The sequence below is a fragment of the Prosopis cineraria genome, unplaced genomic scaffold (genome assembly GCF_029017545.1).
Source record: "Prosopis cineraria cultivar Desert tree isolate PC_DT_omini unplaced genomic scaffold, ASM2901754v1 PC1601, whole genome shotgun sequence".
NCBI lineage: Eukaryota > Viridiplantae > Streptophyta > Magnoliopsida > Fabales > Fabaceae > Prosopis > Prosopis cineraria.
Genome location: NW_026556926.1, coordinates 1 through 10746, shown reverse-complemented (window position 1 = coordinate 10746; position 10746 = coordinate 1). Strand labels below are relative to the sequence as shown.

Below are 10746 nucleotides of genomic sequence, written 5' to 3'. Positions count from 1 at the left end.
GTTCGTCGAGCAACTCTCTTCTTCCCATCCATATGATCTCATATATCAACAGTTTTATTTTTAAAAGAATTGTAAATTTTTTAATAAAAATATAGTCCCTATTTTATTTTAATGGGGGCCAGTTCGGTTTTATGGTCTGTATCAAAGGGCCGGCTTTAAAGCTTTACATATTGTTAAATATCCATATACAACCAATTTTTTTTTTATAAATTCACAATCGAGTAGCTTTATAAAAATTCACTGTAATTCTTCTTAAATTGACAAGTTATAATGTAAGTATTCATGAAACTATTTATTTATTTATGATTGACTTTTTATATATTCATAAGTAATCTTTCTTAAATTCACAATCAACTTTTCTTAAATGTACAGTCATCTTCTGTTAATTATTTCAATAATTAAAAATATTTTAAGTGCACATAAATGTCATATTCTTTTTATGATTTTCAATTATCATTAATAATTTTAGGTTACGTTTGAATAAGTGAATTTAGATTAAGAATTTGAATTTAAAATCTCATATTTGTAATTCATTGATTATAAATTTTGTATTTGGATGATATAACAAATTTTAAATTATAATATTAAAATATTTTGTTTGGATCTTAAATAAAATTTTAAATTTTAATTTCTATATTTGAATTTAAAGGTAACTCGAATAATATCAGCGATCCGATCCCAGTCAAAGTCAGAAGCCCAGTCTAAATTAAGAGTGGCAACTCAGTCTTAGTAACAACATTAGTGGTCTCGATTGGTAGCGGTAGTTTTGTCATGGTTGCCATCGACAGTTCAATCCTAAGCAAGCTTAAGGATTAGAACAAGATAATTACAACATTCTGAGGGTTGCTAATTAGACTTGGATGACAACATCGAAACATTCCTTGTTAATAGCGACATTTGGCACTAGATGACGAAGGCAAATGGATCGAAGAGGATGACAACACCAAAACATTCCTTGTTAATTGCAAACCAACGTATGTTGGATGCGATAGACCATTATTGGATGGTGGTAACGAACTGATACTAGATAATGGTATTGGACTGGCATTAACTAACGATGACACTGACAAACTAACATTGGGCAACAGAGGAGGGTGGTCTAGGTCAATCCTAGTTGATGTTAGCAGTCCTCCTTATCAAAGATGGCAATCCAATACTAGTCACAGTTGGCTGTCCTTTTGGTCAAAGATGGTAATCTGGTCTTGATCACAATTGACCGTTTTGTTATGGCTAGTGGTTTGATCTTGATCACAGTTAGCCATCTGATCGTCGCCTATGGTCTAGTCCTAATTGCTTCTGGCAATTTGGTCCTAGTTGGCTATGACAGTTTGGTTTAGGTCAACTCTAGCATTTTGGTCTCGATTAGCTTTGGTGGTCTAGTCCCTATCGTCATAGGTGGTCTGACCTCATTCAATTCTAATTACCTGATCCTAGTCAAAGCCAACCATCCAATCCCAGTCACAACAGGCAGTCACAGATGGTCGTTTGGTCTTGGTCACTGCTGGCAGTTCAATCTTAATCGTCATTAGCAATTTGGTCCCAGTCTTTGGTCCAGGTCACAACTAGCAATCTAGTTTTAGACAGCGTTAGTAATGGCTCCAGCGATGTCAAAGTCAAAGAGGTAATAAAGTTGTTGAATGAATATAAAAGAAGAAAAATACTTCTATTAAAATTTGAAATAATAGGAATTTAAAAAGGATTTGAAATTACAAATGAATTGAAGTAGGATTTAAATTTAACCTAAATCCAAACTCACACATTTTTAATTACCCAAATAATGAATTTGACTCAAATCCAAATTCACATGCCTCTAAACATAACATTACAAGATTCCTAATTATCATTCATCATAACAATGCAAAGTTGAAAATGTTTAATAATAGCAAATATTTTTCTAATATAATAATGCTTTGCTTTTTCCTTTTTCTGCCACAAACTTTTTCTAACAATCTATTCACTCATAAAATTATTAATCACATGGATAAATCCTTATCACCTTTTAATTATAAAAACTCCACATACTTTATTAAAGTCATCAATCATCACTTCCAACATTAATTTCATAGTTGTTGTAAATGGTATAAAAGGAATTCGAATTGGTCACCTGGACGTAACCTAACAAATCAAATTTAGTTTAGAACACTTGAAGAGAGAAACAGGAAATAATGAGGAGAGAAATTTGGTGGGTTCTTTTCCTCCTTACAGCACAACTACTATTCATAAGCAAAATTCATGGAAGCAGAATGCAAGAACAAGTACTGAAGAATCTAAAGAAGTCCAAGTTCATCATATGAGGTTCCATTGATCACACAAACAGTAAAGAACCAATCTTTGAGGTAGAAAAGATGTTTGGTGACCATAATGATGATAAGTCTTGTTACTATTATCCTCAACAAGAATTGAAAGAGGAAGACAGAATAGAGAGACTTCTTGGCCAGCCTGAAATTGCGAATTTATCTCAATATGGAGGCTACATTACTGTGGATAAAATTGCAGGATGAGCTTTCTATTATTATTTTGTTGAAGCCGACAACCTAACAGACACAAATTGCCTCTTCTTCTTTAGCTTAATGGAGATATGTATAATTCATTACTATATCTTGATCAAGATTACAGATTTTCTTTGACCATACACTTCGTGTAACTTAGGAGTGATAGATGCATTTGTTGGAATAAAATTCAACTTGTGAGATCACACATGTAAATATTAAAAATGTAAAAAAAAATTAAGGCTTAAGAAGTGTGATTAATATAATAGAACTAATGTATAGAGATTAGATTAATATTTGTAATTTGTTAAGAGTTCAAATTACAGATAGACAAACGTAATTACATTTATAAATATTATGATACCCACCATATGTATGCTCCATTTCTTATTCCTAAAAATTGACACCCTCCCGAGGTCTTATGTTTTATGGATTTGATTCTTTAAATTCATACATCCATTTGGATATTCAAATACTCCTTCAATATTATGATAAGTTGACAAGTAAAACTCATGGATGTGACAGTGATAGTAACAGTAGGAATGATTACAAGATGTTCATCTATAGGTCTAGGATCCTCATCTCTAGGCTATGGAGCAATACAAGTGCTTGGACCATTTTGAGTAAACAGTGACAGCAAAGCACTTCTTTTTAATACATGGCCACGATAAAAAACCATGCAAGGAGACCAAAATTAAGTCATGTCAGAAGTCATAAGGCTTCTACAGTCAATAGATGGTATGTCAAATAAAGTAATATTGAAATGATTCCCCAAAGCCTTGTGGGCTAAGAAATCGGCACATCAGTTGGCTTCTCTGTAGACGTGATCAAAAGTTATCTTCTAGTTTCTCATTACGAGGTTATGGATGTTCCTTAAAATTGGTGCAAAAGGATGGCCTTGGTCGAAATTACTTTCAATGAGGGAAAGGGCCTCCATAAAATTGAAACAAACATTCACTTCGATAATTTTATCATCCCAACATACGTTAAGCCCTACTAAAATTGCTATCAGTTCAGTTGTAGTTCTGGATTGATAACGAAGGTTCTTTGTAAACCCTTTGATCCAGTTTTCCTTGTTATCTTTGATAATTCCTTCACAAGCAATTACTCCATTATGCTTAATTGAACCATCAACATCAAATTTGGTCTATCCAAGTTTTAGTGGTTTTTATGTCACCTTAGGTCTAGAGTTAGTTCTGTTGAGAAAATCAACTTTAGATTGGAGCTTCATGTTATTGATAATTTGGTTGGTACTAGAGAAAGCGATGTCATTTTCTGCATTAGTATCTTTAGGGTAAACTTTTTTGTATCTTGCTTTCCAAATGTTCCTGCAACCATGGGCAAAAAGTTTTTACCAAGACAATCTTCTTATAGACATGCTTCCTACTTCATTTTTAGTATTTTAAATTATCCAATCATACACAAAAGAGAACAAGAAAATATCATGTTTGGATGGATTTACTAATTTTTCTCAAACCTCCTTAGCATCTTTACAGTTACATAAAATATGAATAAAAGAGTCAAGAGAGTTACAACCAAGTGGACAAGTGTGTTGCTAAATGCTATTCCCATTAGGGAGTGTGACATTTATTTAAAGCTAATCCCAAGCCGCCTGTAATAGCCTTAAACAATCTATATATATATACTTATTGAATTAATTATATGAATATATTTTAGTTATGTTAGGGATAATTATAACAATAAGGAGTATTGGTAGAATGGAAGAATGTATGCCAAGTAACTGAAGGTTTTCGGTTCGAATCCCTGATGCAACAAAAAGGGAATTTTATTTTTTTCAACTTCTTTGAAATTACGAAATTGCCCTTTTCTAAAAATGATAAAAGCTTCCTTCTCTTCCTCGGCGATTCCAGAAAAACAGAGAGAGAATGAGAGTCTGAGAATATGACCGACTTAACCTTCCTATACCTCTGATCTTTTCTTGTTTTAGAGATCACCGACTCATCTTCCTTGTTGTTCATGGTGGTGGCCGGTGCAGTCGAAGCTAAAGTTTCTCTGGTTTTTTTTTCTCTGTGTTCCCTGTCCTTATTATTGTTCTCTGTCTGTTTTTGGCTGTCTTCATTGAGTTCGGTCGCTGCTCGGTTTCTATCGTCAGTTGGGTTGCTGCCACTGTGAGACTTAGTCGTTGGAGCTGGATTCATGATTCTTTTCTTTCCCAGCTCAACTGTGAGCTTTATGCTCTGTTTTACCGTTACGTGTTCCCTGTTTTTGCATTTTTCCGTATGCTGTGCAGTCCGTGTGTTTTGAGCTGAAAAATCACAAAGCATCAAAACAGAGTAGAACTATTATTGTAAGCTTGTATCGGTACTGTGGAGTCAAGCTCCTTTCGTTGCTGTGAATCGTGACAGTGTTTGGATTATATCTCCCCTGTTCAGCCGACTGTTTCGATTTCTTCATCCTGGTTTTCTGTTGTGGTGAGTCAAGGTGAGAAGGCTTCACGTTTAGGCTTCTTTTACTCAGTATATATGTGAACCGGTAACAGAAAAGAATTTGGCTTCTCTGTGACTGTTTACGGCTATACGTGATTGAAAAAAGAGAGAGAGAGAGAGAGAGAGGAGTATATATATTTTGCATGCTTCTTGTTACTATTATGCCGTGCTGTTATAGGAGGGAGAAGATTCAAATTTAAGTTGGAAGTTTGTTCAAAGACTTGCTATTTATGTGTGTGTGGTTTGGGTCATAATTTTATGGGCTAAATGGATTTGAGTTAAATTGAATATGATTAAAGAAACTATTAAGGTAAGGGAGGAGGAGAGTGATTTGGATAATTAATTTAATTAAGTAGAATTTATGCACCTAAAGTAATTGGTGCAAAACCTATAAAAATAAATGTATATATATGGGGAAGGTTGCAAGTATGAAGGATAAAGTTTGGTGGGAGAAGTATATAAGTATACAAGCTATGGAATCATGAATGGATGGTTTAACTAAAACGAAATTGAGGGGGAGACTAGTGATGTTAACGATAACACTTGGATCAACTCTAATTATGATGGTGATTGATTTGGAATTATGTTAAAAATTTCATTTTTTTTATTTATATATTTATTTATTTATATTCTAATAGGGTGCGCAGAAGAAAGGGAACCTGACCAAAATTGAAAGAAAGGATATCTTTAAAAATTTTGAAGCTCCGACGAGTAAGTGAATAGCATTCCATTTAATATTTTATCTTTATTTTAATAGCCTCTTCCTAAATTATTTTTCTTATGAACTATATTAATTATGAAAATTATAAGATATCAGTGAAAGACAAACGAGTTATGATATATGCATTCATTGATTCTTACAAAGATATTTCCAAGTTTGATGGAAGTAATCTTGTATGGTTGTTAAACTTTGAAATTTATTGGATACTCGATTATTACAAATTTATGATTTTGACAAACGTTGAGATTTGGCACAATTCATGCGAATTTGATTTTGAAAATGACAATTTAAATTCAAAATAATCATTTCTCTCGCATGTTGAAACGGGATTTCTAAGAGAACTTCACACAGAACACTGTTGCTAGCGGCAGTTCCGTTAGTCCGTAGCGCGCTGTGGTTAAACACTAGCTAGTTTGTTCGTGAGTTTTATTCTCACGTTTGGTATTCGTGGGCTTCGTACCCGCGTTTGATTTCGTGGCCTGAGCCACGTTTGGTTACTTACCCTCGTGGGCTGTGTGTCCACGTTTGATTCGTAGCTCCGGCTGCGTTTGGTTATTTACCCTCGTGGACTGGTGTGTCCACGTTTGTTTTCGTGACATAAGCCGCGTTTGGTTATTTACCCTCGTGGACTGAGTGTTCACGTTTGTAACCTGTTCTGTTGAGTTCTCAAAATTTTAAATGTTGATTAATATATGTTTTTGAAATTTATCCGGTGTTGACTAGTAATTTGTATTACTTTGAGTTATATGAGAGCAAATGGTTTCTTTAAGCATGAGAACATAAATTGTTCTCTACTTATTCTTATTTTTCAAATATGATTATAACTTATATGCTTATAATTTTGGTGGAATTACTTTCAATTATTTGACACCATTATTAGAGACTGTCAATTTAAATTTTAAGAATTTTATCATGGGAATGCTATTCACTGAAAAAATTATTTGGCTTCAGATTGGTTAGCTGACGCCGATTCTACCAGCGACCTCAAAAAGGACAACTAGCTACAGTGGGTGGATATTTTGATTGGTATTATTGTCTTTATGTAAATATATAATTTGTATGTCCTTTTGATTTAAGAGAAAGAATAGATGCTCCACATAGGTTGTTGATAAACTTTATTTTTGATCTGTATATGGGTTGTTGGCTGGAAGGAGCTACGCTCCTGATTTATACTGTTATCTGTCAGAATTTTGTTGTAGAATTTTCGGGAGATCCTAGTTACAGGGGAGGTTCTGCCGAAATTTCTACAAAAATATCGACACTCTTTTATGATATTGAATCCAATAAGTTATTTTAATTCTCATAGGATTTGATTAAATTTTGTTCCTTTCTTTTGTAAAATGAAATCAAGGTTTATTTTAAGGCTTACGGGAATGTGTAAGTGACTCATACCCGTGCCGGTCACCCTCTATTTTGGGGCGTGACACCGCCTTTCAAAGGAAATATTTAATTTTCTCGTAGGTAAGCCATTTTTAGATTTTGTACGTATGTCAGAATGATCCTGAGCTTGTCGAGTTTCTAAAGCTTTGTAGGTAGATTTAATAGAGAAGTTACCATTGCTAGAGGGCCTCCAAATAATAATATCATCTTCGCCCTATTTACGGCAAAACACTTCACATAAAACAAATACTCATGGAACCATGGTATATATCTTATCACACCTTATAAATATTGTTATCATATACAATCTTATATATATAATTAATGATTGATGTATGTGGTTGGTGATCAATAAAGTTGCAAATGTAGTGTTTGTGAAATCACCAACAAGGATGGGATTTTCATACTCAAACAGGACATCGGATTACAATAGTATTGGGGATAAAAGAACTGTCGTAGACAACTATGTGTTCTTAAGAAATTGGTTAGAGAGATTTCTTGAGTACAAAACTCATGATTTCTATATTGCTGGCAAGACTTATGCTGGCGTTTATGTACCTAAACTTGCTCGCACCATTCTCTATCACAACAACCACCCCAACTCTTCCTTCATCAACCTCAAAGACATCTTGGTATATCCCTCCCCTTGTCTTTAATTTTTTTTTTTGGGGCCAAAAACCATTTTTCCCAAAAACTTTTGTTTTTTTGGGAACATTAAGCATCCTTCATTGAACGGTGAGGCAATATTCCTCCTAAACAATTTTTCAAAAGCAAACTTGTCCTTTCATTAAAAACCCATCATCTTCTCTGTTAGAATAATTATGGGACTTACGCCCAGTGATAGTAAAACATTCTGATCCATTTTGATTATCTGACATGGGTTAAAGGGGTTGGAAATAGAGGTGGCAAGAACTAGCCTAATTTAGTAACAAAACAATGGCAAAATAGGTTGTTTAGGAGGATATTGTCTCATCCTTCAATATCAGAAAAAAATTTAAGAAAAAAATGATCTTTAACCCTATTTTTTGGGGGAAATCACACAAAAGGACCGCTGAATTTTATTATATGTGAACAAGGACCAATAACAAGCCATTATTCAGGAAAAAACAAATTTTGTTCCCATTTTAAGAACAATAAATTCTGTATTCGTTTTTGTCTATAAATAATATTCTTTAGCTGTCTTGGCATGTGATTTTACTTTATATATATATATATATATATATGACTATCCTGACTGGACGTAATTCAAATTAACATTGTCAAGCTCACGCAGAAGTGGCTCTCCCAAAAGCAAATTTCTTCTTCATATAGTAAACAAAAGTACTCAATGAATAACTTGAAGATTATTTGTGTGCGCTATTGTGCAGATGGGCAACGCAGCGCTGAATGACTTAACAGACAACGAAGGGTGGTTCGATTTCTTGGTGAGCCATGCCATAATAACAAGCAAAACAGCTCATGATATCATCATCTGTGCAATTACTTAGGAGTTGGCCCTGTAACTTGGACCAACGAGTGTCGATTAGACGAAGATACTGACAACATTAATTTATACAACATCTATGCTCCACGATGCCATGATTCCAACCTCACTTCCCTCCCTAAGCCTCCCTCTGTAAGTATTTGAAGAAGATTGATATTATTAATTTTTTCTAAAATAAAAGCAAAACTCACAGCAGTTTGGAGATGATGATGCAGGTAGTGGCAGACCCATGTAGTGATTTTTTTGTATATGCATATATGAACAGGGTTGAGGTACAAGAGGCATTACATGCCAATGTCACAAAACTAATAAATGATTGGAAACTTTGTCATCAATTCCATAGGCTTGATAGCCCTTCCACTGTGCTTCCCTTCTTACAAGAGCTCCTTCTTCATAGCCTTCGGTTTGGATATTCAGGTATTCACTAATAACTAACCCTCTTTTCTGAATTATTGGACCTAAATCCTCTAAAATTGATATTCATGAATTTCTATAAATTTTTCTTTTTAAAAAATATTTTTTCTTATTTTTTTTTTTTATAAAACATAAAATCTTATCTCTCTTCCTTAAATTAAAAAGGAAATTTCATGGAATTTACATATTCTCAACTTTAGAGAATCCATTCTCAAATTTATTAATTTTTATATTATACATAGTATGAAAAACGAGGTGCATTTTTGGAAACTTGCAAGTAGCACTACAGCTTATTACTAAATTTTATTATAAAAGATATTATTAAATTTTATATTGATATTGACTCATACACGCACACAAACACACACAATATCTCGTTAGCGTGAGATTCATAACTAAATATGTGTATAAGATTTATAATAAAAGATGGTAATAGTATCATTTTTATTTATAACTTACGTTTATTTCATCTCATTTTAGCTACTCTAATTATGTATATTTGAGAATCTGATTAAATATGTTGAAAATATTGCAGTGCTGACGTAGATGGGATGGTGCCGGTTACATCAGCCATGTATTCCATTGAGAAGTTGAATCTCCCTGTCAAGACAATTTGGCATCCTTGGTTTGTTAATGGAGAGGTAATTGATGCAATATTCAATTCAAATAGTAATTAAACAACTTTGAATAATTAAAAATATTTTATGTTGAAATAAATTAAATTTTAAATTATTTTCAAAACAGTTGGACATAAATAGATGGTACATGCATGCAATTTTAAATTTCTAATTGTTATTTAGAATAATTTTAAAATTTCTATAGGCATGAAGTTATACATGTTTTGTATAAAATCGTGGGAGCTTTTGACTTGAACATTGGTAATATCATATTCTCATGTGAAATAAATTATCTAAAGTAGTTAATAGTAAAGTATCTTTTAATTAAAAATAAAAAAGAAAGAACAAACTCTATCTATGAAAACTCCTTTTGTCCCAATTTATAAGGATTTTTTAATAAAATTACACATATTAAATAAAATTTATTAAATAAGTTTATAATTTTAATTTTTTTAAAATTTTTAAAAATATCCTTCATTAATAAGAGAGGAGGAAATAAATTTATTTAAGGAATAAAATGATGAGGGGTAATATTAGAATCATTATCATTAATAAAATTTTATTTTTATCAAATCATCTAATATTTTGAGATAGCAATCGCCTAAACATCTTATATTTCTCAAAATAATTTCTCAAAATATTATAGTGTAGACCACTAGAGTATATATCTTCTTCTTTTTTTTTTTCGGTTGGTGATTCATGCAAAATTGAGAAGAAATGAAAGAGAGTGAAAACATGGGAAACAAGTAGGAGGGTACCACACAAGTGTATGAAAGGAAGACCTGACATTTACAACAGTGAGAGGAGCTAGACATGAAGTGCCAAGCTGGCAGCCAGCAAGGGCCTTCTTTGATCAACACTTCTTGCAAGGCATCCGTCTTCCCTCATACCCTTCCTCAACACAAACCTAATTCTGCTTCTTTTAATTTTTACTCCATTCATCAATTGTCAGTTATTCAAATGAGAATGTCACCTCTTTCATTTTACAAGAGGTTTTTGCGTTCAAACACAATAATACATAGTTGTGTGTGTCTCTCGGTTTTGTATCGGGAAAAGCTAAGTTATGGGAAATTTTTTTAAAATTTTTTTTACCCCTTTTGATATAAGTTGATTTTGGGTGTTTATGTTACCTTCAAGCAATGTAATTCAATTATCACATGAATAAAACCTTGTTTAAGACAGTGATAGCAAAGGT

The 10746-nt window shown here is 32.8% G+C and overlaps 1 pseudogene; it reads left to right on the top strand.

Moving 5' to 3' along the window:
• Positions 1–2345: 2345 nt before the first annotated feature.
• LOC129300460 (serine carboxypeptidase-like 40) lies at positions 2346–9575 on the top strand (annotated as a pseudogene).
• The last annotated feature ends 1171 nt before the right edge of the window (positions 9576–10746 follow it).